Source organism: Acipenser ruthenus, chromosome 29 (assembly GCF_902713425.1).
Source record: "Acipenser ruthenus chromosome 29, fAciRut3.2 maternal haplotype, whole genome shotgun sequence".
NCBI classification, from domain to species: domain Eukaryota; kingdom Metazoa; phylum Chordata; class Actinopteri; order Acipenseriformes; family Acipenseridae; genus Acipenser; species Acipenser ruthenus.
The window spans coordinates 19,867,863-19,895,152 of NC_081217.1; the positions used below are offsets into that span (position 1 = coordinate 19,867,863).

The following is a 27,290-nucleotide window of genomic DNA, read 5'->3' on the forward strand; positions in this document are numbered from 1 at the left end:
GTCCAGCTACACAATCAGCTCTGCTGCTCTGTCCCACAGTGGAGAGTACCGGTGCATAGCTCAAAGGACAGATAGGCTGTTTTACTCAGAATACAGTGACTCTGTCATGCTAAAAGTAGCCAGTAAGTGATTTTAATTAGTAAGATAAACTATAATCGTGCTTATCATTTAAGAACCTCGACACACCCTTCAATTGACACATACACACTCATATATATATATATATATATATATATATATATATATGAATTGCTCGTTTTCTGCAGCTCGACCAAATGCTGTGCTGACCCTGGAGACTGGAGGGATATTTGTTACAGAAAGTGTGACACTTCGATGTTGGGTTCAAGGGAGCTCTGCTGAGTGGAGCTATGCATGGTACAGAGATGGGAATGAACATCCTGTACATAGGACTTACTCCAGCAGTAGACATGGTGACAGATACACAATTAACTCTGCAGATGAGTCACACAGCGGGGAATATACCTGTAAAGGTGAAAGGACGGCTAAACCATTTTACTCCAGAACCAGTGATCCTCTGACACTGAAAGTTTTCAGTAAGTATTATAAACCCTTTGTATTCTAACATGTATCCCAAATCAATCCGCATTTCCTTGTACTTTCTTCTTGAACACTCTTCCCAATCCCTCCTTTACACCAGTGCCCTGAACACGGGCTCCTGATCTACCTTCTTAGCAGTAAAATAAAATGATTACTAAAGAGTGACGGAGGACACCAGGAGACACACCCGTAACAATCTGCTTCATTTTAGAGAGGTTCATTCTTTGAAAAGTATAACCTATTGAGAGACAGGTGAAAATACAGCTCAGATTCTCTCATTGTCTTTATTCAGATAAACCAAAGGCTGTGCTGACCCTGGAGCCCCCGGGTGGAGAGATATTCACAGAAGACAGAGTTACCCTGAGCTGTAGGGTTGGGGGAGACCCTGCTGGCTGGAAGTATCTCTGGTTCAAAGACAGACAAGGAACAGCACTGCCCCAGACTGACAGCAGCAGTGTAGAGGGGTCCAGCTACACAATCAGCTCTGCTGCTCTGTCCCACAGTGGAGAGTACTGGTGTCGAGCTGGGAGGGGCAATGGACTGTTTTACTCGGAGTACAGTGACTCTGTCATGCTAAAAGTAGCCAGTAAGTGATTTTAATTAGTAAGATAAACTATAATCCTGCTTATCATTTAAGAACCTCGACACCCCCTTCAATTGACACATACACACTCATATATATATTTATGAATTGTTCCTTTTATGCAGCTCGACCAAATGCTGTTCTGACCCTGGAGACTGGAGGGACTGAGGTATTTGCTACAGAAAGTGTGACACTGCGATGTGGGGTTCAAGGGAGCTCTGCTGAGTGGCGCTATGCATGGTACAGAGATGGGAATGAACATCCTGTACACAAGACTTACTCCAGCAGTAGACATGGTGACAGATACACAATTAATTCTGCAGATGAGTCACACAGCGGGGAATATACCTGTAAAGGTGAAAAGTCTAATGAATTTTACTCCAATTCTAGCAATCCACGCATTCTGAAAGTTTCTGGTAAGTAATTCTAAACCCTCTGTCTTCTTCTTCTTCTTCTTCTTCTTCTTCTTCTTCTTCTTCTTCTTCTTCTTCTTCTTATCTAAACATATATTTACTTCCTTCTACTGCCATCCTAAGTTCTCTTCCAAATTCCTTCCTACACTATATCCACTCATCAATGACTGTATGCTGCCCCCACCTCTCCCTGCTCACTTTCCCGCTAGTCTTTGGGTGGGGTGGTAGAAGGCACTGTGGCATTCATTTAAAAGAGCTGGTTAAAGGTTGTACTGTCCCTGGATCCACAGGGTGGAGGAATGTACACAGGAGACAGAGCTACCCTATTAAAATAGTTATGCAATGTTACTTTCTGAGTGTCTGATCATCTTTCATCTGCAGCTCAACCAAAAGCTGTTCTGACTGTGGAAATGGGTTGGATTGAGATATTCATTTCAGAAAGTATGACACTGAGATGTGAGGTTCAAGGGCGTGTTAATGAGTGGAACTATACATGGTACAGGGATGGAATTCATTGCAACAACACTGGATACCGTGAAAGGTACACAGTATACTCCAAAAATGAGTCATACAGCAGGCAATATACCTGTAAAGGTGAAAGGACTCCTAAACCACTTTCCTCCATTACCAGCGACCCTCTTGTCCCGAAAGATTTTGGTAAGTAATTTCAAACTACAATGATAAATGTATGTGCCACATATTGCCTGTGTCCTGAGTTTCTAATTTGTGCAACCAAACAGGATAGATGTTGTTGACTACATCCCTCTCCTCTCTCCCCTGTTACCCCAGTTCTGAAGTGGCAGCTCATTGTGAGGGTTCCCGGGGTCACTGCTCTGCTCGTTCTTCTTGTTGGCTTGGTGCTGTTGTGCCAGAGAATCTGCAGAAAACCAGGTGAGATGAACTCAAGATTTACCTTCCATGGGTTGAGTTAATCTATTATTAATGTGTCTGTCTTCTCCTGGTCTGGGATGGGATGTTAATTAATAGGGAGTAAGTCTCTGCTGGATGAGGGACATCACAGTTGAGTCTATAGTGCTCCTTTCTTCTTACGGGAACCAACCATTATCCCTTTTACCTTGACACCCTCCCTCTTCCCACCTTCACAAGTCTTTCCATTCCTCTTTCTGCACTTTGATCTGCCTTGTTGTGTCTTTACCCTTTGGAAACCCCCTAATATGAATCCAGTCACCCTGTATGACGATTCTTGTCTCTGCCCCCCCGCCCAGATAACCACAAGCAGATGTCTTACTCAATGGTCAACCTGAAAGACAGAAAATCAGGTAATGAATCTTTAGCTAAACATTGTATTATTTGCCCTCAATTTGAATAGAAGAACTTGACAGCCAGTGTCTGTTTCTGTGACTCTAGTAGCTTTTACAATACCGTATTGATGTTTATGATCAAGCCCTTTGAAATAGAATCTGATACATATGTTTAAACATGTAATATACCATAGAGATAAAGGGGTTGACTATCATACTTATTACTATTATTATTATTATTATTATTATTATTATTATTATTATTATTATTATTATTATTGTTGCTGTTGTTTTAGCTGCTGGACTAGTAAGGATGATTGGAATTTCTCTGTCTCCCTTCCTTCCCTCCGTCTCTCTCCCAATAGTTACTCTACCTGTATTTTCTTCTCCAGCCAATCCTGTTCCAGAAGATGCTGTTTATGACACCATCAGCTTAGCAATGGAAACACAATGTAAGTAGAAGTGTTTCTCTAGTATTATTATTTTTTATTATTTATTTCTTAGCAGATACCCTTATCCAGGATGACTTACAATTGTTACAAGATATCACATTATTTTTACATACATAGTTACATAGTACCGCTAGCTCTCAGTCACACAGAGTATGCATGTATGCTGTATTGTATTTCAATGTGCCCCACAGCACTGAAGGACTGAAGGACTCTCTCTTCCCTTGTCTTTTTTCACAACCTTTCTCCTCATGCAAGCTTATTTGTGTTTAACCCCCCAGGCAAACCCACTGCAGATGACAGTGATGCACTTTATCAACGCATCAACCCTAGCACAGATATCCAGTGTAATGACAGTGATGCACTTTATCAACGCATCGACCCTAGCACAGATATCCAGTGTAATGACAGTGATGCACTTTATCAGTGCATCTAGCACAGATACCCAGTGTAATGACAGTGATGCACTTTATCAACGCATCGACCCTAGCACAGATATCCAGTGTAATGACAATGATGCACTTTATCAACGCATCGACCCTCACACAGATACCCAGTGTAATGACAATGATGCACTTTATCAACGCATCGACCCTCACACAGATATCCAGTGTAATGACAGTGATGCACTTTATCAATGCATCGACCCTAGCACAGATACCCACTGCAGATGACAGTGATGCACTTTATCAACGCATCGACCCTAGCACAGATATCCAGTGTAATGACAGTGATGCACTTTATCAACGCATCGACCCTAGCACAGATATCCAGTGTAATGACAGTGAAGCACTTTATCAACGCATCGACCCTCACACAGATATCCAGTGTAATGACAGTGATGCACTTTATCAATGCATCGACCCTAGCACAGATATCCAGTGTAATGACAATGATGCACTTTATCAACGCATCGACCCTAGCACAGATATCCAGTGTAATGACAGCGATGCACTTTATCAATGCTTCGACCCTAGCACAGATATCCAGTGTAATGACAGTGATGCACTTTATCAACGCATCGACCCTAGCACAGATATCCAGTGTAATGACAGTGATGCACTTTATCAATGCATCGACCCTAGCACAGATACCCAGTGTAATGACAATGATGCACTTTATCAACGCATCGACCCTCACACAGATATCCAGTGTAATGACAGTGATGCACTTTATCAACGCATCGACCCTAGCACAGATATCCAGTGTAATGACAGTGATGCACTTTATCAACGCATCGACCCTAACACAGATATCCAGTGTAATGACAGTGATGCACTTTATCAACACATCGATCCTAGCACAGATATCCAGTGTAATGACAGTGATGCACTTTATCAACACATCGACCCTAGCACAGATATCCAGTGTAATGACAGTGATGCACTTTATCAACGCATCGACCCTAGCACAGATATCCAGTGTAATGACAGTGATGCACTTTATCAATGCATCGACCCTAGCACAGATATTCAGTGTAATGACAGCGATGCACTTTATCAATGCATCGACCCTAGCACAGATATCCAGTGTAATGACAGCGATGCACTTTATCAATGCATCAACCCTAGCACAGATATCCAGTGTAATGACAGCGATGCACTTTATCAATGCATCGACCCTAGCACAGATATCCAGTGTAATGACAATGATGCACTTTATCAACGCATCGACCCTAGCACAGATATCCAGTGTAATGACAGCGATGCACTTTATCAATGCTTCGACCCTAGCACAGATATCCAGTGTAATGACAGTGATGCACTTTATCAACGCATCGACCCTAGCACAGATATCCAGTGTAATGACAGTGATGCACTTTATCAATGCATCGACCCTAGCACAGATACCCAGTGTAATGACAATGATGCACTTTATCAATGCATCGACCCTCACACAGATATCCAGTGTAATGACAGTGATGCACTTTATCAATGCATCGACCCTAGCACAGATACCCACTGCAGATGACAGTGATGCACTTTATCAACGCATCGACCCTAGCACAGATATCCAGTGTAATGACAGTGATGCACTTTATCAACGCATCGACCCTAACACAGATATCCAGTGTAATGACAGTGATGCACTTTATCAATGCATCGACCCTAGCACAGATACCCACTGCAGATGACAGTGATGCACTTTATCAACACATCGACCCTAGCACAGATATCCAGTGTAATGACAGTGATGCACTTTATCAACGCATCGACCCTAACACAGATATCCAGTGTAATGACAGTGATGCACTTTATCAACACATCGACCCTAGCACAGATATCCAGTGTAATGACAGTGATGCACTTTATCAACACATCGACCCTAGCACAGATATCCAGTGTAATGACAGTGATGCACTTTATCAACACATCGACCCTAGCACAGATATCCAGTGTAATGACAGTGATGCACTTTATCAACGCATCGACCCTAGCACAGATATCCAGTGTAATGACAGTGATGCACTTTATCAATGCATCGACCCTAGCACAGATATTCAGTGTAATGACAGCGATGCACTTTATCAATGCATCGACCCTAGCACAGATATCCAGTGTAATGACAGCGATGCACTTTATCAATGCATCAACCCTAGCACAGATATCCAGTGTAATGACAGCGATGCACTTTATCAATGCATCGACCCTCACACAGATATCCAGTGTAATGACAGTGATGCGCTTTATCAAAGCATCGACCCTAACACAGATATCCAGTGCAATGACAGCGATGCGCTTTATCAAAGCATCGACCCTAGCACAGATATCTAGTGTAAGCATGACTGGGCAGTTTCTCTACTACTGTAAGCTTGATTTTTCTCCTTTTCTTCTCTACCTTTGTCCGGTGTTCATGTTTAACATTGTTCTGTATTTCCAGGTAATCATGAATCACACTGGGGCAGCAGTGTGGAGTAGTGGTTAGGGCTCTGGATTCTTGACCAGAGGGTCGTGGGTTCAATCCCAGGTCAGGGACACTGCTGCTGTACCCTTGAGCAAGGTACTTTACCTAGATTGCTCCATTAAAAATCCAACTGTATAAATGGGTAATTGTATGTAAAAATAATGTGATGTCTTGTAACAATTGTAAGTCGCCCTGGGTAAGGGCGTCTGCTAAGAAATAAATAATAATAATAAATAAAGGCTTTACTTGGGAGCTGCTATTAAACATAGTGTTGATGTTGTTTCTGTGCATGTGGTATCTACACAGGATATGATTTGGACAGATCCGTAACACCTCCAATTCCTCCTAGTCCTCCTTGTATATTCTTCATTTGATCTGGATCCTGTATTTCCAGGTGACCCAACAGAAGCTAACAGTGATGAATTTTATTCTACGTTCAAATAAAGAAGAAACCTCAAGGTAAGAAATACTGTATATTGAAGCTACACAGGGTCAGGTAGAGTCATTTTACAGTGCATCTAAGACAGAAAGTGAAGGAGGAGAGAAAAACTATACCTTACATGCAACTTACAGCACAGCAACAGGATACAAATCTGAGTACAAGAGAAAATGAAGTCTAGCAAAGGTCAACAGCAAAACAAATAAGGGGATTTTGACTGAGTTTCTTATGCTATATTTAAAAGGATGCATTTGTAAAAAGAGATACAACAATTTGTTTAGTTACAATAGCACCTTCTGTATCGTTGCAATTCCCATATGTAATGTTTCCATTCAATGCAACTTTGTAGGCAGCCATCTTGAGAAGGTCTTGCATTCAAATTCTGTGGGTTTGTTGGCAGCCATCTTGAGAAGTCCCAGATTTTCACATGCAACCACTGTATCTTCTTATTGCTCTTATTATTTTGCTTCCACAGGGCAATGAATACAGTTTAAATCAATTGCATGATTTAATCAGAGCATATTTAACAGCATTGGTGAGCGAGCTCACATCATCCAGCCACAATGTACAGGACTATCTCAAGAACACAGACCCAGTTTACTTGTGCCATTTACAACAGAAATGCTAGATCTGCAAATACCGGGATTTAATGAAACATTTTTAAAAACTTTTAAAAACTTTTTAAAATGTAATATAAAATACTTATCATATATATATATATATATATATATATAGAGAGAGAGAGAGAGAGAGAGAGAGAGAGAGAGAGATAGATAGATAGATAGATATAGATATAGATATAGCGTTTTAATTACTTTTGTATACAACTTTTAATAGAAATAGCTTTTAATTTTATTTTTTTATTTCTATTAAACAATAAAGCAAAACAATATGGAAATATAAGCATTCTTAATACTTTGTATGTTTTAATAAACATAATAGAATGAATGACTGGTTGTGGTATTATTAAATTAAAACATCTGATGTGAAAACAATTTAAACAATCCAATACTATGTTATTTTTTACCAGATGCTTATCATAAGAATACACCCAGAACACTCGTGACACAAATTGCAAAGTGCCTTACCAACAATTCAACAGCAGGCGGCAGTGCAGGCTTATTCAGCTTGGTTGACCATGCTCATTGCTGCACTGTGTACCAATCATCCTGACTGAAACCAATTGCTGATGGCCTGGATAGCAGCTAAGAGCTATATTGATGTACTATACACTGGGATTATCAGACCAATCCCTACATGAATGCTGATTGTTTTCATACCCAATATTTATCAATCTGTGTGTATGGTGTGTGCATATTGATAAGAATTCCTGACCAGCTTATTTTAAACTTGGACATCATATTGTCTAACACCTGCTTTGCAAAAACTGCATATAAGCAGGTCCCCAGTGGAAATGACATAACTTGCTTTGACTTCCTCTGGGAAATGGTTTCGAAGGAACCCCTGCGCTCCAGTGCTGGCAGTGATGAGGAGAGAGCGATGAGAATGTGCTGCTGGGGATGCATGTTTCCATTAGGGTGCCACTCCAGTTCACTTAGAACAACAAGTGTGTCTGGACGAGGAATAAGGTTCAAGTTCAATTCACTTTAGGAGGCTGTAAGTTATTATTCTGCTTCTGAAGCACTTTTCCTTTAAGAAATGCATTACATGACACCCCATTCCCCTTGGTCCAGCATATTTTTTTTCCATATAACTTACAGTACTGACTCTCCCTCTCTCCTATTTCCCGCAACCCCATTGGTTACTTGGCAGCCAGAATATTCTATATGTTCAGAACACAGGGGAGCACCAAAACACAGAATGGCTACCAAACCAGCTATCAAATAGAAAGGCAGCATATTGACACTGGGTTCAAACCAGGTTCCAGAGGTGAAAGGTTGAGTGCAAAGGGTGGTCAGCCACGAGTGAATTACATGACAGTCAGTAACATACCTATAACCTGTAACCGGGAAATCAATAAACACACCCATACATCTCTCAATGTAATTTAAGAGTATGTGACTTTCCTCCCCCACCTCCCATTCATTCCCATTTGATTTATTAGAATTGCAAGACAGCTGTGCACCTTAAAAAGAAATGTGTGTACCATATGTTGTTATTGGGCAAGTGCAATATGCAATATAGCTCAAACTGGTTTATGCCTTCCCATTACTGTATTGTTTTATGCCTCAGTTGGCTTCAGTGAGTCTTGATAAGTCTTCCATCCTTCACCGGCTGGTATTAAAGGCTTTTATTTGGTTCAACATATTGCTGTTAACAAGAAGAATGGAGAGTTGAACTGGCCTGTGGGTTAAGGAGGAAGGGCAGATCCGCATGTGGGTTAGTGGTGACGTGATGTTCAAATCAGGTACATTTGGGAGAACATTTTTGGGGTGAATAAATAACTAACAAGCAGCCCTCTTCTCATCATTTGACCCTGGTCTCAGCGCTCACACACTGGCTGCATTATAACTCCAATCTGGGGCTTTATTACAGGCCAATTGCGGCCTAATTGTCCTGTAAGCCCTTTGAGACCAAAAACGCAACCTTAAAAAAATGAGTAGCGGTAATCGGGTTACGATTTAGTTTATTAGTGTCCAGTTTTACTGAATTGTTTTGTTGTCTATTTGATAGCAGTGAAACGAGTTGACTAAAATGACATTCCCTGTCAATAAAAACTCAGTTAGGTGTCCCTGTGTGAGGAGACAGAACTCTCTCCATGCTTATTTCTCCTGGTAGATTCCTTGCCAGCTCTGGGAACAGAAACAACAGGGAGGGGAACTGTCGACTGATCATTATTTCACCCTGGCTGTGCTCTTCCACAACAAAGCCTGTGTCTAGGACTTGGAGTTCTTTCAGGGAGCTGTACAGGTTGACAGCATTAGAGTGGCTGTGTTGTGGGTAGGCCAAGACAATATAATGACTTTTTTTTGTACCCACACTACGGATGTGTCTTACTTAAATCGCTATATAAATCATTTATACAGAAACTTATTTGAGTTAGGAGGGCCTGTCACTGATGCTGACCTGCTGCAATATGCACACTGGCAGCTCAGTTTTAAGGGCAGAAGCAAAACGGCACAATTATAATACTGTAAATTATTGATTACAAGCTTCATAGCCATACGCTGGTAATTTCTTACATTTTGGCCCATTGCCCCATGAAGCACCTGGTGCCATCTTCAGAATGAGTCCTGACAGACTGGACAGGTGGCTCTATAAGGAAGTGTGTATCACACCCACAGCTAATTCCAGAGCAGCTGTGTAATCCTGGGCAGGCCTGACTTTGAGCAATCCTGGACAGGCCTGACTTTGGAACAATATGAATTAGCATAGCGTAAAGCATATAAACTAGAAAAAGTTCCAGTTCTAGCTAATTACTGCCTACAAAAATCTGCTTCAACCTTGTATACCTAGGCGTCATTTACACGGGGGACACGGGGGACAAGCCCCCCTCACATTGCAGGAGTACTAAAACTTTTATTTCATGATCATTTATTAGTATAATCACCAGTATAGAAGTCAATGGGAAGAAAAATGGGATGGGATCCGGGATCACTGGAGCCGGATCATGAGATGGTGTTTTACTACGAGGATCTGGATCAGGTTCCACTGATTCGTAATGTTGATCTGATCCCGGAGCTGCACACACCTTAACTAGGGAAACTGACCAATGAGAAGTGAACATATGTGGCGTGCAATTTAAAGACCCTGGCTGACACATTTGTATACAGCCTCAGATCACAGTAATGTTGGGAAAAATGGCAAACAGATGGACAAAGATAGAAGAGGATGCACAACATTGCTGTATCCAAAACACAGGAAAATGGTTTAAGTTTGAAATTCACCATAGCTTGTGTTATTTACTAATGTTATCAAACTGAGGTTTCTGTCTACTTACAGTTTAACTTTTCATTTTAAGTTGAAACAGTAAACTTAAAACAGCAAAATGAATATAGACAAATATACTGTATATAGACATACTTTTCAGAGAACTTTTTACGCAATTATTATACCAAATTAATCACAATATATTACTGATTCTAAATTATTTTGAGTGTTTAAATACATCACACAGACACTCGCATCTTTATTTATCAATGTTCCAAAAATCTCTTGATCACATTTTACTAAACATCTTTAAACTAATAAATAATCAATTACCATAACAAATATTATCATATTCATCATATTACAGTTTAGTACTTACCTGTAAACAGGACATGTTTAAAGTTTGAAACTCATTGTCTGGAGCTTGGTGTTATTTACATTATCGTTGATACACCGTGGTTTGAGTTTCAAGCTACACCTGCATATTTAAAGTGGATGGAAGGTGAAATACTTTTTAAAACCACTCTTTTCTTATACCAATACAGTACTAGAATCATTTTAAAAGCAAAACTCTATTTATCTGAAGTATTTCAATTGTGGGGAAACCTCAGTGTTTTTGGAAATATATTTCAAGGGCAATTCTCATCCCCCTCATTAAATCTGCATTATGCCACACTCGCTCTAGCGCTCACCGCTGCCTCAGGGCCCAGCTGTACTAAAGGGATCTGATCCTGGATCCAGACTCACAAGCGACTGAATAACTATTTGCCACACTCATCACTCATGACAACATTGTGCCAACAATTTATTGTTTTGAATGATTGCCACAGTAATGTCTTTGGGTCTTTTAATTAGACATACAAGGGATGCAATATTTTGTTATACTTGTTTGTAACAAATTCTATTATTTCAGATTGAATAATATTCATGCAGGCCCCAGCTACAGAAACTGTCCCCCCAACTTTTTAAACCATAGTTATGCCACTGCTTGTACACATGCTTACCCTGGCTGATAATACTGCAAACCATGAATTATACACCCTTTTTAAAATGTAATAGTTAGGCAGGGACATGTGCTTGTAACAGAATGTTAACTTCCCCCTTACTAACATGATAACATGACAAGGTTTTGTTTTACTGGTTACTGTACGTTTCACAGGAAGCCGCACTAAAACTGTTTCATTAAGTGGAAATAGGACCATATACTGTAAGATATACCCTGTCCCGGTAAACAACATCAAATGTATTTTGCTGCAGGATTGTAATAAAAAAAAACGTAGCATCATGGGTGAAGTGACTCCTTTGCTTCTTACTGGATAAACAGGGACCTGCAGTCTCCAGTTCTGTCTTCTGGCACCATCAATGGGCTCTTAATCAAAGCGGGAAGCAGAACCGTTTCCTTTCATCACAGTTAATGCACGAGCCACGAGCAGCTTGCTGCTGCATCAAGAATATTTCTGCGGGGGCTGCATGACGGAATCTGGGATCTTGGTGTGCCAGTGTCCTTGGCTTTCTGCCCAGATGTGCAATAACCCTAATGTTAAAGCTGGCAGCGGCTCCAATGCCTCGACTGTGCAGTGGATACAGACCACAAGCCCTGACTAATCAATGAGTGAAAAGAGCCTTCCTATTCCATTGCTAGCTAATTACTTACTCACTAAATGCTGGGTCTTGTTGTTTTAATAACAGAATAATTAATTGAGGCAGAAGCTGCTCTGATGCAAAGCCTCTCTTCGCTACATCAAAGATGTTAGAGATCAGAACACATGGGGTGGTGGTGACACCCTGACCAGGTACAAGTGGTCGTAACAGAGAAAAGAAAGCACTCGCAGTCTGTGAAGGGTTTGTGTTTCTGGCTTGTGTCCAGCTTAACAGATTGGAATCCCTCTCATTTGAATATTGTAAGTTACGGCTGGGAGGCAGAGAGTTACAATTGTGAAAGCAAATTAGTCAGAATATCATCAGTTCATATCCCAGCCACAGAGTCACTGTGTGATCTGGAACAACGGACAACTAACCTTGAACCTGGTCCATTGAGAGTCATGGTTTTAAAACCCACTGCGTCACTGACTGTCTAACTTTGTGAAGCTGCACCTCAGCTGAGATATCCGAGGAAAAGAATTGCTGGATAAATAGCAAAACCCAGCTTGAACATAGCCTGTATTGAAGCTAATGAGCCATTCTTGAAAAGCTATTTGCGACACTATTGTAGATAAATGCATTAACTCAGAAAACCCCAGTCATTATTACAACATATAGAAAGTAGACAACCATGTTTCATCCAGTCTATTTCAAATCATCTTAATTATTGAATTGGCTCTGCTGAAGATCAATCACATAATTGGGGGACTGGTTGGAACACAGTCTGGAATGGATTGTAAGAGTCACCTACCCATGGTCTACAGCAGTGGTTCACAACCATTATACACTATTTGATCTGTTGAATTGATATTGCTGCCGATGGTGCAGACCACTCGTGGATAATTCTATCCTTCAAGATACATTTTTGCCAGAACTAATTTAGAACCAGCTTGAAATAAAGACTGGGAAGTAAAATACTGACTTACACTGATATGGTGCCCCAGTACTACAATGGATTACTATTATGGTAAAAACAACCTGTAGCTGGCATACAAGTTGTGACTGAGAAGGAGAGAGAGAGAGAGAGAGAGAGAGAGAGAGAGAGAGAGAGAGAGAGAGAGAGAGAGAGAGAGGCAGCAGCAGCAAGATGAGCTCTTAATTTAAACTAAAAAAATGTTAATCTAGAGTAAATTTAATTGTGAGAATTAAGAATATAAATCAGTAAGAACAAATAAAAAACAAATGGAAAACTTTTACTACAGAAATAAGACATCCAGGAAAAATTAAACAATTAAACAAGAAAGAAAGAAAGAAAGAAAGAAAGAAAGAAAGAAAGAGAAAGAAAGAAATAGAAAGAAAGCAAAAGAAAAGAACTGAACTGAAGAGGAAAAGAAAAGAAATAAGACCTCCAGGAAAATTAAACAAGAAAGAAAGAGAAAGAAAGAAAGAAACAGAAAGAAACAGAAAGAAAGAGAAATAAACAGAAAGAAAGAGAAAGAAACAGAAAGAAATAGAAAGAAACAGACAAATTGAAATAAACAGAAAGAAAGAAAAAGAAAAGAACTGAAGAGGAAAATAAAAGGTAAGCCTTTTTAATATAACAAATTAACTAAAACCTAATAGCTAAAAACTCTCAGTCACTGAAAGCAGCTGAAACCGGTTGGTTTTTGGCAGTTGGTCGGAATGGATAAATGTATCAATTTAGACCTGCAGAGTGGGAGGGGCCAGACTAGCAGTGTAATCCGATACCCTGATGAGGTCACCAGTGCAAAGGCAAAGAAGCTGTATAAGAACAAGCTAATGAAGGAGTCCCCAGAGACACTGATAACAGACTGCAGCCTGGCTGGGGGCAAGAGGACCAAAACCAACCTGCTGTTCTATACACAGCACCCCACTGCCTGGCACACAGCTCTCTGCACAGCACATAGTAATATCAAGCTGGGAGGGATTTGCAAAGGAAGGCAACTGCGTATAGGAGATGAAACTGACCCTGACAGCACAAGGCTCAGCATCAATGTGTTTTATAATGGCACTATTATGATTCAGGGAACTGAGGCCAGCCTAGAACTATTCGAGAAAGATTTCCAGGCTCTAAAAGAACTGGCTGAGAAGGAGAAAAAAAATCCAGAGGTACTAGACCCAGAACAGCAGCCAGCTCCCCACACCGCAGACACAGCCCCCTGCAGCCCCCACACTGCAGACACAGCCCCCTGCAGCTCCCCCACTGCAGCCCCCCGCACCCCCCCGCTCACCCCCAGACTGCCCAGCACAGTGCAGCACTTGAAGGAATGCCTCTCACTGCTGGAGGTGGAGTTTGCAGAATTCAAGGAGCTCACCCTGACCACGCTGACAGAGAACGACCTCGTGCAGCAGATAAGAGACGAGGTGAGGCAGGTGAGGAACGAGGCCAGGGCTTCCATCAGGGAGCTGGGAGCTGAGATGGGAGAGTTGCGGCAGGACAACGAGGCCCTGAGAAACGAGCTGGCCAAGCTGAGAGAGGAGCTGCAGCGCAAAGAGAGGAGCATACAGAGCCTGAGAGAGCAGCTACTCAGAGTCACACCTCCTCCCCCCCACCCAGAACAGCAACACCACAGCCAGCCCAAGAACACAGGAGCTCCAGCAAGCAGGGCCTGTCTGACTGACACCGACACCGATACACACACCACATCATCCCACACACACACTGATCCAAACACACACCCCACTCCCCCAGCACACCCCGACAGTGAGACACTCCCCCCCACCACACACACTACCCCCCACTCCCCCACCACACACACTGCCCCTCCCTCCCACATCACACACACTGCCCCAGAGACACAGACTCCCTCGAGTAGACAGGCTAATAAAATATACAGCTCCAAGGTAGCCATTCTTATCGACTCCAACGGGAAGTACTTGAACCAGCGAAGACTCTTCCCCAGCAGCCGGGTAGCAAAATTCTGGTGCCCAACTACAGAAAGGGCGCTCCAGCTGCTGTGCCAGTCGACCCTGAGAGACCCCGAGCACATTATCATCCACACTGGCACCAACGACCTGGGCTCTCAGGGGGAAGATGTGGCCGAGTCGGTAAGGAGAGTAGCGGAGAAGGCCACAAAGGAGTTCCCTGGTGCGAAGATAGTGATCTCCACCCTGCTGCCCAGAGAGGACGTCCCCCAGCACACTATTCAGAGGATCAACAGTGACATCTCCAGAGGCTGTGCCCTTCTGCCTAATGTCCACTTGGCACACCACCCCACCCTGAGCACGCTGCACCTGTACGACCATGTACACCTCGACCAGGAAGGCGTTAGGATCTTCGCCAAAAACCTAAAGGACACTGCCATGGGCCGAGACCCCGCCAGCCACCCCCGAAACAGGAGCACACCGGACCACCACCAAGGACAGCGCAGCCCTGTGCTTACGAGGAGACCCCCCCAAGAACACCAGCCTCTGCAGCCTGGACACCGGCAGCACACACTACAACAGACCAGAAGAGCCCAGCCCAGCAGAGCCCAGCCCAGAGGGACCCAGCCCAGCAGAGCCCAGCCCAGAGGGACCCAGCCCAGCAGAGCCCAGCCCAGAGGGATCCAGCCCAACAGAGCCCAGCCCAGAGGGATCCAGGAACAGCAGCAGCTCCAGCACAGCAGTCAGACAGAGCAGCAGCAACACAGCTATGCAGCAGCTGCTTCCAAACCAAGGACCCTAGCCAGCTCTGAGATGGGGGAGATACGGCAGCTCCTGAACTTAATTTTCAAAATCATGAGCTAAGTACACCCCACTCTAAATGTATTAGAAAAGAAATGTACAACTAATAATAATTAGAATAAGAAAATAATACAAATAATAAGAAAATACTTAATAGTGTAAAACATGTTACTGATTTATGTTCAATGTTTCTGACATTATATTTTATTCTAGATAATAATTATAAATAGCTTAAATTATAAATATGAGATCGCTTACAATTAGCTCCTGGAATATTCAGGGTTTGTGTTCGTCAGTGTTTGGGCTGAAGAGCACAGACCCTGAATTCATCAGAAATATAAATAACATAGATATAATTATTCTCCACGAGACGTGGTGCCGTGCTGATGTGTCCACTCACTGTCCCTCAGGCTACAGGGAGATTATAGTGCCCTCCCTGAAACACTCACACGTAAAACGTGGCAGAGACTCAGGGGGGATCATTGTGTGGTACAGAGAGGAGCTCACCGACTCTATTAGACCAATAAGAACAGGAGAGACCCACCTGTGGCTAAAAATGAGTAATAGCATTGTCACCTGCCAAACAGATATCTACCTGTGTGCAGCCTACATCCCCCCATCGGACTCCCCTTATTACAAGGAAGACACCTTCCATGATCTCCAGACAGAGATCTGCCACTTCCAGGCCCAGGGAAGTGTGCTGCTCTGCGGTGACTTTAATGCCAGAACAGGCACTCTGCCTGACTTCATGAACACACAGGGGAACAGCCACATATTCGGACAATCCCCTCTATACCACACGCACATGACCACAAACAGGAATAGCCATGACAGTGTGGTAAATAAAAATGGGAGACAATTATTGAATCTCTGTCAAGGCCTAGGCCTCTATATCATGAATGGCAGGATCAGAGGGGACTCTTTAGGTAGGTTTACATACAGCTCAGCTCTTGGTAACAGTGTGGTGGACTATGCCATCACTGACCTGGACCCCTCCTCTATTAATGCATTCACTGTCAGACCACAAACCCCCCTGTCAGATCACAGTCAAATCACTGTGTTCATAAAAAGAACAGAGCAGATCAACAACACACAGACACAGCCCTGTAAGCTGTACAATCTAAACCATTCCTACAGATGGGCTCCAAACAGCACAGAAATATACAAAGAAGCAATTGGCACCAATGAAATAGAAACCCTAATACACACATTTCAAAACACACAGTATCAACACACAAAAACAGGAGTAACTCTGGCTGTAAAAGATTTGAATAACATATTTAGAAAAGCAGCAGAAAAATCTAAATTAAAAATAGTAAATCGGAAAAACAACCAAAAGAATAAATTCAAAGAAAAGTGGTTTGATGAAGAATGTAAAACTAGAAGGGAAAAACTAAGACAGCTATCCAATCAAAAACATAAAGATCCAGACAGCCCAGATTTACGCCTCAGATACTGTGAGGCACTGAATCAATACAAACACACTCTAAGAAATAAAAAACAAGACCATATTAATAAACAACTCAGCGAAATTGAGGAGTCAATAAACCAAAATCATTTTTGGGAAACCTGGAACAACCTAAATTCAACAAAAAAAGAAGAATTGGCCATCCAAAATGGAAACATTTGGAAAAAACATTTTGAAAACCTTTACAAAGAAATACAAAACAAAGAACAAAAAACTCAAAATGCCATTTGTGAAAAACTAAAAAATTTAGAATCCTGTATTAAGGACAATCAGAACCCCCTCGACACCCCAATCACGGTGGAGGAGCTGAGTGATAAACTCAAGGCCCTCAAATCAAAAAAAGCAAGTGGACCTGACAGCATCAACGCTGAGATGCTCAAACACAGCAGCCCCAAGCTGCAGGAGGCCCTGCTCAAACTCCTCAATCTTGTACTGAGAGCTGGGTATTTCCCTGAGACCTGGAACCAAGGGCTTATAACACCCATATATAAAAGTGGAGACAAATTCGACCCCAATAACTACCGGGGCATCTGTGTGAGCAGTAATCTGGGGAAGGTGTTCTGCAGTATCATTAACGCCCGGATACTGGCCTTCCTTACCGAACACAGTGTCCTGAGTAAGAGTCAGATTGGATTTCTACCAAAACACCGCACTTCTGATCATGTTTACACCCTACACACCCTAATCAATAAACACGTCCATCAAACTAATAAAGGAAAAATATTCGCTTGCTTTATAGACTTTAAAAAGGCATTTGATTCAATTTGGCATAAAGGACTATTTCTTAAACTTCTTCAAAGTGGTGTAGGGGGTAAAGTCTATGACATCATAAAATCGATGTACTCAGAAAATAAGTGTGGTGTGAAAATTGGCAACAAAAGAACAGAATTCTTCACACAAGGGCGTGGGGTGAGACAGGGCTGCAGTCTGAGCCCAACACTGTTCAACATCTATATCAATGAGCTGGCCACAGTGTTGGAGCAGTCTGCAGCCCCTGGCCTCACTCTACATGACACTGAAGTCAAGTTTCTGCTCTATGCAGATGACCTGGTCCTGCTGTCACCCACAGAGCAGGGGCTGCAGCAGAGCCTGGCACTGCTAGAGCAGTACTGTCAGACCTGGGCCCTGGCAGTAAACATGAACAAGACCAGAGTCATGATATTCCAGAAGAAAGCCAGATCTCAGGGAAATAAGTACCACTTCACTCTAGGTAACACCACCCTAGAGCACACCAGCAGCTACACATACCTGGGTCTGACCATCAGTGCGTCAGGGAGCTTTAACCTGGCAGTGAATGCACTAAAGGAGAAAGCACGCAGGGCTTTTTATGCCATAAAGAGGAGGCTCTACAATATAAATCCCCCCGTCAAAATTTGGCTCAAAATTTTTGAAAGTGTAATTCAGCCAATTGCTCTCTATGGCAGTGAAGTGTGGGGTCCAATCACCAACCAGGACTACACAAAATGGGACAAACACCCCACAGAAACCCTGCATGCAGAGTTCTGTAAAAACATCATGAGATTACAAAGAAAAACACCAAACAATGCATGCAGGGCTGAATTAGGCCTTTATCCATTGATTATTAACATCCAAAAAAGAGCATTAAAATACTGGATTCATCTAAAAACTAGTGACCCAAACTCACTCCATCATAAAGCCCTGCAATACCAAGAGCTCAGCCCAGAAAAGAGTCCCCTCAGCCAGCTGGTCCTGAAGCTCACTGAGCTGAGCAACACTGACATCAGTCAGCTTCAGGACAGCACTGCAAAAACAATTCCAATTAGTGTCAACCAAATTATAAAACACCTGAAACACTCCTATCTGGACCATTGGGATACAAACACTAAAACACAAAACAAACTAGAGTGCTATCGGACCCTAAATAGAAATTACACCCTGGCAGAATACCTGGTAACTGTCAGAAACACAAAGCAGAGGCAGATCCTGACCAAATACCGGCTCAGTGACCACAACCTGGCCATTGAAAAAGGCCGACAGAGGCAAACCTGGCTGGCCAGGGAGAACAGGCACTGTGGTCACTGTGAGACAGGAGAGGTCGAGACAGAGATTCACTTCCTGACACACTGTGAAAAATATAAAAACATAAGGGACATTTTCTTCCCCAAATTCTGTGATTTAGTCCCAGAATTCCCAAAAATGTGTGATACCCAGAAGCTGTCAATCCTGCTGGGGGAAGACAAACACACAGCCAGACTGGCCGGTCAATACGTGGAGACCTGTCATAGCCTGAGGGACAGACCGTGAACACGTCACACTAGAGAGGGAAAAGAGAGAGGGAGGGAGGGAGGGATTCTGTTTAATATAGAAAGAGGGAGGGAGGGAGGGAGGGGGTATTGTTTAATTGAGGGAGGGGGGATTCTGTTTAATAGAGGGAGGGAGGGGGATTCTGTTTAATATAGAGGGGGGAAGGGGGTACTGTTTGATATAGAGGGGAAGGGAGGGATTCTGTTTACTGTATTAATATAGAGGGAGGAGGGATACTGTTAGTATTAAGAAAAATTCTTTGTCTGTATATTTGAGTTGGTTATGCCATGTATGTGCTTTGGCAACACAATTATTTTTATTGTCATGCCAATAAAGCCAATTTGAATTTGAATTTGAATTTGAGAGAGAGAGAGAGAGAGAGAGAGAGAGAGAGAGAGAGAGAGAGAGAGAGAGAGAGAGAGAGAGAGAGAGAGAGAGAGAGAGAGAGAGAGAGAGAGAACCTCTTCTACCTTACTTGAAACAATGATCTTGTGTAGATGACAATAACATTTGAACGTTCATTTGTAGCAGTGATATTGCCTCCCCACTTGCCTCTGTTGCTACAGGTCAGTGACTCACTGACTCACAGGGAATCGTTTCTCAAGAGCTGGGCCTCTCATCACTCACACAGACAGCTCTGATCACATCAGTCCAGGCCACAATGACTTTGAGAGTGGGATCTGACAGACCAAAGCTGTTGGTCAACATTGTTCTACCACCCAGGGGTGTGAGTCTGGCATCTGTTATAATATAGATTGGTTTGAACAGGTCATTGATTTGAATTCCATTTCAATTATTTAACCAGGACACCCTTGAGACAGCTGCTTTATCAACAGAAAAAAATCAGAAGAAGAAATACCAGAAGCGGTGCTCAGAAACATCTTAGATTTGCTTCAGTGCTGTAGTGATCTTTCCTTTAGGTATAGATTGTTAAAAAAAAAAGAAAAATAAATAAATATATCATTTTTCAAACACGTCACTTTAGAATTTCATACAGTGGAGATGTGCTTTCTAGTTATGAGTCATGGGGTTTTGGCGCAGCTAAAAAGTATTTTTAATCTACTACTAAAAATAGGTTAAAAGCTTAGGTGCTTGGAAAATGATATCATACTGTAAAGGTTGTATTTGTTGACTGGGTATGGAATATTCAGGCAGCTATAACTTTATTGTCCAGCCTTTTTGGACATAACCATATCTTATAAAGGCACAGCATCAAATGACTAAACCTTCTTCCAAAGATTACCAACGGTGAAGATTAGCATTGCACTCTGCACCGAAGTCACTGAAGTCTAAGCACTCCTGATAAGCTTAACCATCTCACCTCGTAGCATCACATCAACACATACTGCACAAAACATGGGTCATGCAAGTTAAACATAGCCTGATGGGTATATTGTATGCATTACAGGGCCAAGCACACAGAAAAGAATAGGTTTTCCTCAATGTGATGTCTTTTCATCTGTATGCACTTGTTTCATTGCTGTTCAGATGCCTGCGGTGTTTGTATGCACCCTGCAGTCAGGTCAGGACACAAGCTTTCTCATCCTCATCAATCCTGTACCTTTCACCACCTTTGATGTATCTTCAGGCAGTCAAATTAGTTCAGATCAATGGGGTGGGGGGGGGCAAGGTCTGAACTGTGAAAAATAATAATGGTTTCTGTGCACTCTACTAAGCCTGTCTACCCTGCATGTAGTGTTTATAATACTGTAAAACAATTGGAGTCTATATACACCTATGCCACCTGGTGGATAATTAACACATTACAGAACCTTGTAAAGTGAACCAATTACACCTCTGACCAGTCCTTTATAATGTATATATTTAATCTATTATTATATAGATTTTTCTGAAGATCGATCGAACAAGATACAGCTTCTCAATTGCATTAGAAAGCAGATGGAGTCCTTAGAGGACATGTTTGTAGACATGTTATATATTTTGCCTCTGCATTTCTGAAGTATTTGGTATTATTTATTCAGTTCCTGCTTACAGGGATAGAGGGATTGATGTCTTGTGTGAGAATTACCAGGGCAGGATGAATGTATTATCCAGTCGGAAATGGTACTTGTATCGGAATTTGACTAGGACTAACTATATTTACTGCTTTACTAAGCATGTTGCATATTTCTTGAAGTGTATTTTCACAACACAGCAGGATTTATGTGCTGGGTGTTTTTGGTGATCTTGTTCAGGACCAGCAAGGGGATTCGGTGTCCGCGGGGCAGGGATAGAAGCCGTGTGTGAGGTATTGATGTTTGTCACATCAGAGACGCAAGGAGGCATGATGAATTATTGGAGGGTTAAGAGCTCATCCACCATTTCCTGGAGTTATCTGTGCCGACGTGAAAATTGCCAACAAGTGGATTGTTTCGCAGAATGAATTCCAATAAAATACTGTGTAACATTGATCTCTTCTGTCATAGCTGGTGTATTGTGTGCACCAGTAAATACGAACAACATTTTGATTTGATTAAGTTCTATTATTAATTTGAAAGCAGCTTCAAATTACATTTTTCTAGTTTTTGGTTTACGGTCCCCCTATCTTTTTATGATGTTTGCTATCATTCTTAGTGATTTGTATTGCATTGTGTTGTTGTATTATGGCTTAACTATGATTGACTGTGCTTTCAGAAAATGCTCTTTAGATCTAGTTTCCTGCCTAAGCATATCATCCAAAATGACTTAATATAAGCACAGATGCCATCTTGTGCATAGCAGTGTATTGCCAGTACATATCACTAGATGGCGCTGGCTCTTACTTCTATATAAAGACACTGGCTGATCGAGCCTGTGTTACACATTGCAATGAGAACCACTTACAATGATTTTAACAGCAATCTGACCAAGTATGTTGTGACTAACAATAACTTTCAGCAAGCTGAGCTTTTAGCTGAGAACATAGTTCTTTTAAAAAACAGTATTGTGATGTAACACAAGGTAATGTCATTCACCAAGTCTGAAAGTAATTTCCATCTATGTATGGCCATCCATTTCAACAGCTCTGCAGTGTTCTCACGGGAGAATGCACTTGAGCCACTGTGATATTGCATTGCATGTGGCTGGAGAGGTAAGCTAATCTATCAAACCTGTAAGAAATCCTGTGCGACCAATCCATCAACACAAGAGTCTTCCCCACCTCCAAGAACATCACATTACACACAACACGCTTGCTACAGACGTGCCAGTCAAAGAGCGAACCCGAACAATTACAGCTCGTGTTTTCTTCTGTTAGTTTCAGATGCTCAAGACAGTCTCCAGGCATTAGGCCAAGTTATCATTAATGTCTAAAAGTGGTTTCAAGCAAAACTATACACAAATGGCTGGCCAAGGAAAAACATGTGTATTAGAATATTTACTATTCTTAAAACAACCACACAAAAACGGCTCCCATTGGAATTATAATACCTTAGCAGAGCCATTTGCAAATCACAGTATTGAGGAAAAACTTAAAAGAAACTAGGACAAGGCACTGATGAAGGCACTAGCTGAAACATTTGTTCATTTGGCTTACAGTAAGGGGTTGATTTGATTAATCTACACCCTGCCGGAATAAGTCACATTTAGAGAACGGCAAAGCACCTAGATTGCACCAGTTATTTTAAAGGGGGTAATCATGGGATTACCATGGGTAGGTGGTTGATGCCATGCAGAGAGATTCAATGTTGCTGTAATATGTTCTAAAAAAAAAGAAACCGAAAATAATAATTCTTATCCCAGTGTGGTACAGGTTGATCAAATTAACCTTTCACTTCTTAAAAGCTTTGACTTTATATTTTTGACTGAGTTTTTGATTCAGTTATGGAAACTGGTATTGCTATGGTTCTGTACCATGATACAGGAAAGCATTGCCAGTCTGCCGGTGAATCATTTTTTAATTCAATTTGCTCTCCACTGTTTTTTTTGTAACTCAATACAGTATGAACATTTACAGAGGCAAGTAAAGCATTATTCCATATCAGTTAAAGACTTGTCAGAATATATGAAGCAAATTAAAAATCAAATTAAGAATAGTTTTTTTCAGTTAGGGACAGTTTTCACTTGCTGTAACTCAAATGCCTTCACCCTTAATTATGCATAGAAGATATGTTTAGTTATTTAATACTTTGAAGTTTTAAGTAAATGTTGCATGAAGCAATAGCAGCCTCACACCATACCACTGCACCAGTTTAATGGGTGCAACACCATTCGGCACACATTTATTCAGAAGGGATGTCTGATAGAATGGAAGATGGTATTATAAAGGACATCGCCAAGGAACAGAGAATAACTGGATGTAAAAGAGATATCGGAATTGAACAAAATGACAGTTGTAGTTTTTGTATGATGTAATCTTTACAGAACATATGTCAGTGAATCATGTTTGTCTCTTTTAATTCCAGTAATGCATTCTGCAGCATCCCTTGCTCCTGAATGATGGATTTGCAATCGAGTTATCTGAATTTAAATAGAATCACACGTCAATATCTTCAGAGTACGAGTTCACATCCAGTTCTTGAAATGAACAAGGAGAGACATGTCGGGGTGTAATTCAATCTCTCATACTATATATATTTGTAAATCATTTCTATTTATTTAATTGTTTTGTATGCATTGTATTAGTACCGGTGAAGGTTAGGGGGTTGGTAGTTTAATTCCAGCCAGACAAGCTCCTCAATCCTGAAGGCCTGGTCACAGCCTTGACACAGCAAGGCACAGACTACTCAAGGTTCTGGAACACGTCTTGAGGAATGTGGTTCCATTCAGTCATTAATATTTCATGCTATTGATACAGAGACTTCATTCCAAACATAATGCAATCTGGAGATTGTGTTGATCATTGAAGATATCTGAAGTCTTTGGTAAAGCTGCCTGGTGCTCTACCCACTGAGCAACCACTGGGTGTGATTCATAATTCATGAATCAAATGCATTAGCTGCAAACACTGCAGCAGCCTGTAACTCCCCTGCCAGAAGCCTGCTTCAGCATCAGTGCATCAGAAACTAGATTAGGAAGAGCTAAGCTTGGTTTGTTATCTAAGAAAAAAATAATAAATAAACTCATTATAATAACCAGCCTTCTTCTGCCTTCCATTTCAACACATTTCAAATTATCCATAAAGACCCCTTGTTCTTTTAATCCTGTACAATAACATGCTCTGCGTCTCAGTTTGTTCTAGCAGTTCATTGATCTGCTTCCCCTGCACACTCTCTCTCTCTCTCTCTCTCTCTCTCTCTCTCTCTCTCTCTCTCTCTCTCTCTCTCTCTCTCTCTCTCTCTCTCCTGAAATTGCAAAGATCAGCAATCCTCATTGTGGCCACTTAAAAAGAAGACGGAGAGAGAGAAAAAAAACATAGAAGAGGGGAGGGCAGATCTAGTGTAGAAGCGGGATGCACCATAAAAACAGCCCCTCCCAATTAAAACCAAGGACTTTTATTATTGAGCAGGAGCTCAGCCAATGATCTTGAGCTTGCAGAGCTGGGGAATACAGCAGCAGAACAGCAGAGGGGCTAGTGGGAAAGAAAAACTGCAGTATATATATTTTTTATTTTACTGATCTAATCAATTTAACACCTCAGTTTCAGGGAACAAGCTTGTACGAGTGAGAGCATCTTAAGGGTGAAATCATAACTGCAGGACTGACTGGCTTGTAGGGCAGAATTATTTTTCTTTAGCACAGCAAAAAAAGTATTTTGAAGCATCCAGACAATATTCTTTTTCTTTCTTCAAGACTCAAAGTATCCTGAAGAGACCACAGAAGTTTCTCCATTCGGAAGAAGGCTTTGAACACGGTAAGGATTTACAGTAGGGCTGTTTTGAGGAAATACATTTTTATTTTCTATCTGGTATTCTGGAGGGGGGAGGGGGGGTGGCATGTGGTAGATGTGGGAGCAGTTTGGGACAGGAGATAGTGAAAGTGAAGCGATAGTGAAACTTCAAATAGCAGTTCACTTTTGAGGCATTTATGTTCATTGGAAGCACACTACATAAACGCAAGGCAAAATATCTCAGCAGGTCAGAATTAGCCAGACATGGCTCCAATCCAAATTTGCTTAAAGGGTATAGACAAAAACATGAAACTGGGAAAATCTGAAGGTCATAGCCCTTTATTCAATTGTAGAGTCCAGCAGCCTGGAAGATACCATAAATGAGTAATATAATTCAAGGGAAGAAGCATGATATAATAATGGAAATAGAAATACCTGTAATTGAAAAACTTTTACTGATTAAAAATCTGGTATCTGACCCACCTGATTAAAACGAAAGCCTGGGACACAAGGTAACATAGATTTAAAACTATGCATGTCCCTTGTAGGTTTGAGGGATACTGACAGGGTACAGTCTGGGACCCTTTAAAAAGGAGCAGGCAGGTTTTGTGAGGGTCTATCTGTACTCTGATGCAGTGACCTTGACATCAAGTGGGATGCTAGTGGTCGTTGAGAATGGTGAGGCATGCTATGGAATGCTGAGATGAATAGGAAAGCATCTCCCTTTAGGAACAGGGATTGGTTTGAGCTAAGCTCTCAGGAGCATTCAGATACTGTGCAAACTAAGCAAAACGCAGTAGAGTGAAGTAGCGCTATTAGTTTTAGAAGTCTATCTTTTATATATCATGTTAGCATTGTATAAAGATATCTGGGTTATTGTGGTGTTTGTAAGAGCTGGAAATGGGTGTCTGTTACTCCAAGGGCAGTAAAGAAGCCAAATCATTCAGAGGTCATCAACACATGTCTATATGTGGTAGAGGGTCTGTCAATACTACTATATAATACCGATATAAACATTGTAGTCTACCTCTCTTTTGGAAAGTGTGGTTAATGTCTGACAATCCTAGATTATACTACAGTGTTATTTTCTATTCATACTTCTTTTTTTGATATGTCCCTCCCTTGTGGAAATTTCAATTGAACGTAGAACGTTTTCAGGGTTGTTTGCCAGTCTGGGTGATCTGGAAACTGGATTACTGAGAGTAGCCAGTCCCCACACTGCAGATGATCTCTCTCTCTCCCAGTCTGGACTGGGCTGTATAGTGCTGGGATGGAAGACAGGCACGGAGGGTATACTCAGGTTGTGAGCGGCATTTCCAATCTTTGAGCCTTCAAGCCCAATGAGCAGTAACAGAAGAGAGTAAAACATCTAGGAAACCAAAATGCAATTAATTGCTCGCTATGGCCAGTTGAAGGGGCTTAACCCTATGTTGTATTGTCTCCAGCAGTATACAGTACATTCCCACAGTCAGACCCCCACATGTATATGAATACATCTGTGTGTGCAGGGGGTTGGACTTAAGGTGTGATTTATCTCCTGTAGGGCACAGATGGATACGAATGCCAGTTTCATTGGAATTGCATATTATTTTTACAGATTCCTAATAAATTCAAGTGTAAAACCATAGAAACGGAAGCTATCACATTGGAATTCACAGGAATTTGATGACATTTTAAAGTGCACATTTTTTTAATTTTTTTTTTTTATGTATCATTATGATGCTGGGTATTAACAGAAAGTACTTAAATATAATGTTCTATCTCAAGCACTGTATTCAAATGCTAAGCAGGCAATGTCCATGTTTGTATCAAAAGTATTAATAGATATTTGTATTCAGAAATATAACAGACAAAAGCAAAACATCTGTGCTGAGCACATTTCACTGTACTTCCCTCTCCTTTTGGGTGTTGGGGAACCTGGTTCAATTTAATTGAATTGAATTGAATTGAATTACATTTAATTTAAGTGCATATATCATGCATTCTTTTCCATCTGTTTAAAGATTGAAGTGTTATTCAAATCTATTAAATGACTTTTTGAATATCACAATTCCATGTTAGTCCCATTAGAAACTAGAACTGGAAAAAAAATTGAATAAAGAAA

The 27,290-nt window shown here is 41.4% G+C and overlaps 1 protein-coding gene and 1 long non-coding RNA gene across 3 annotated transcripts in view; both read left to right on the top strand.

Moving 5' to 3' along the window:
• Positions 1 to 3,221: 3,221 nt before the first annotated feature.
• LOC131702064 (uncharacterized) lies at positions 3,222 to 7,273 on the top strand. Its single transcript, XR_009309262.1, has 3 exons — positions 3,222 to 3,268; positions 6,564 to 6,628; positions 7,084 to 7,273. It is a non-coding gene; the product is annotated as an uncharacterized LOC131702064 (long non-coding RNA).
• A 17,535-nt stretch (positions 7,274 to 24,808) lies between these two features.
• The window catches only part of LOC117430677 (synaptotagmin-2-like), a 79,806-nt gene continuing 77,324 nt past the window's right edge, over positions 24,809 to 27,290 (top strand). The window contains exon 1 of one of the 2 annotated variants that reach the window (XM_059003483.1): positions 24,809 to 25,210. The gene's annotated coding sequence lies outside the window, so the exon portion shown is untranslated. The remainder of the gene's footprint in view (positions 25,211 to 27,290) is intronic. The other variant, XM_059003485.1, reaches the window with a different exon arrangement.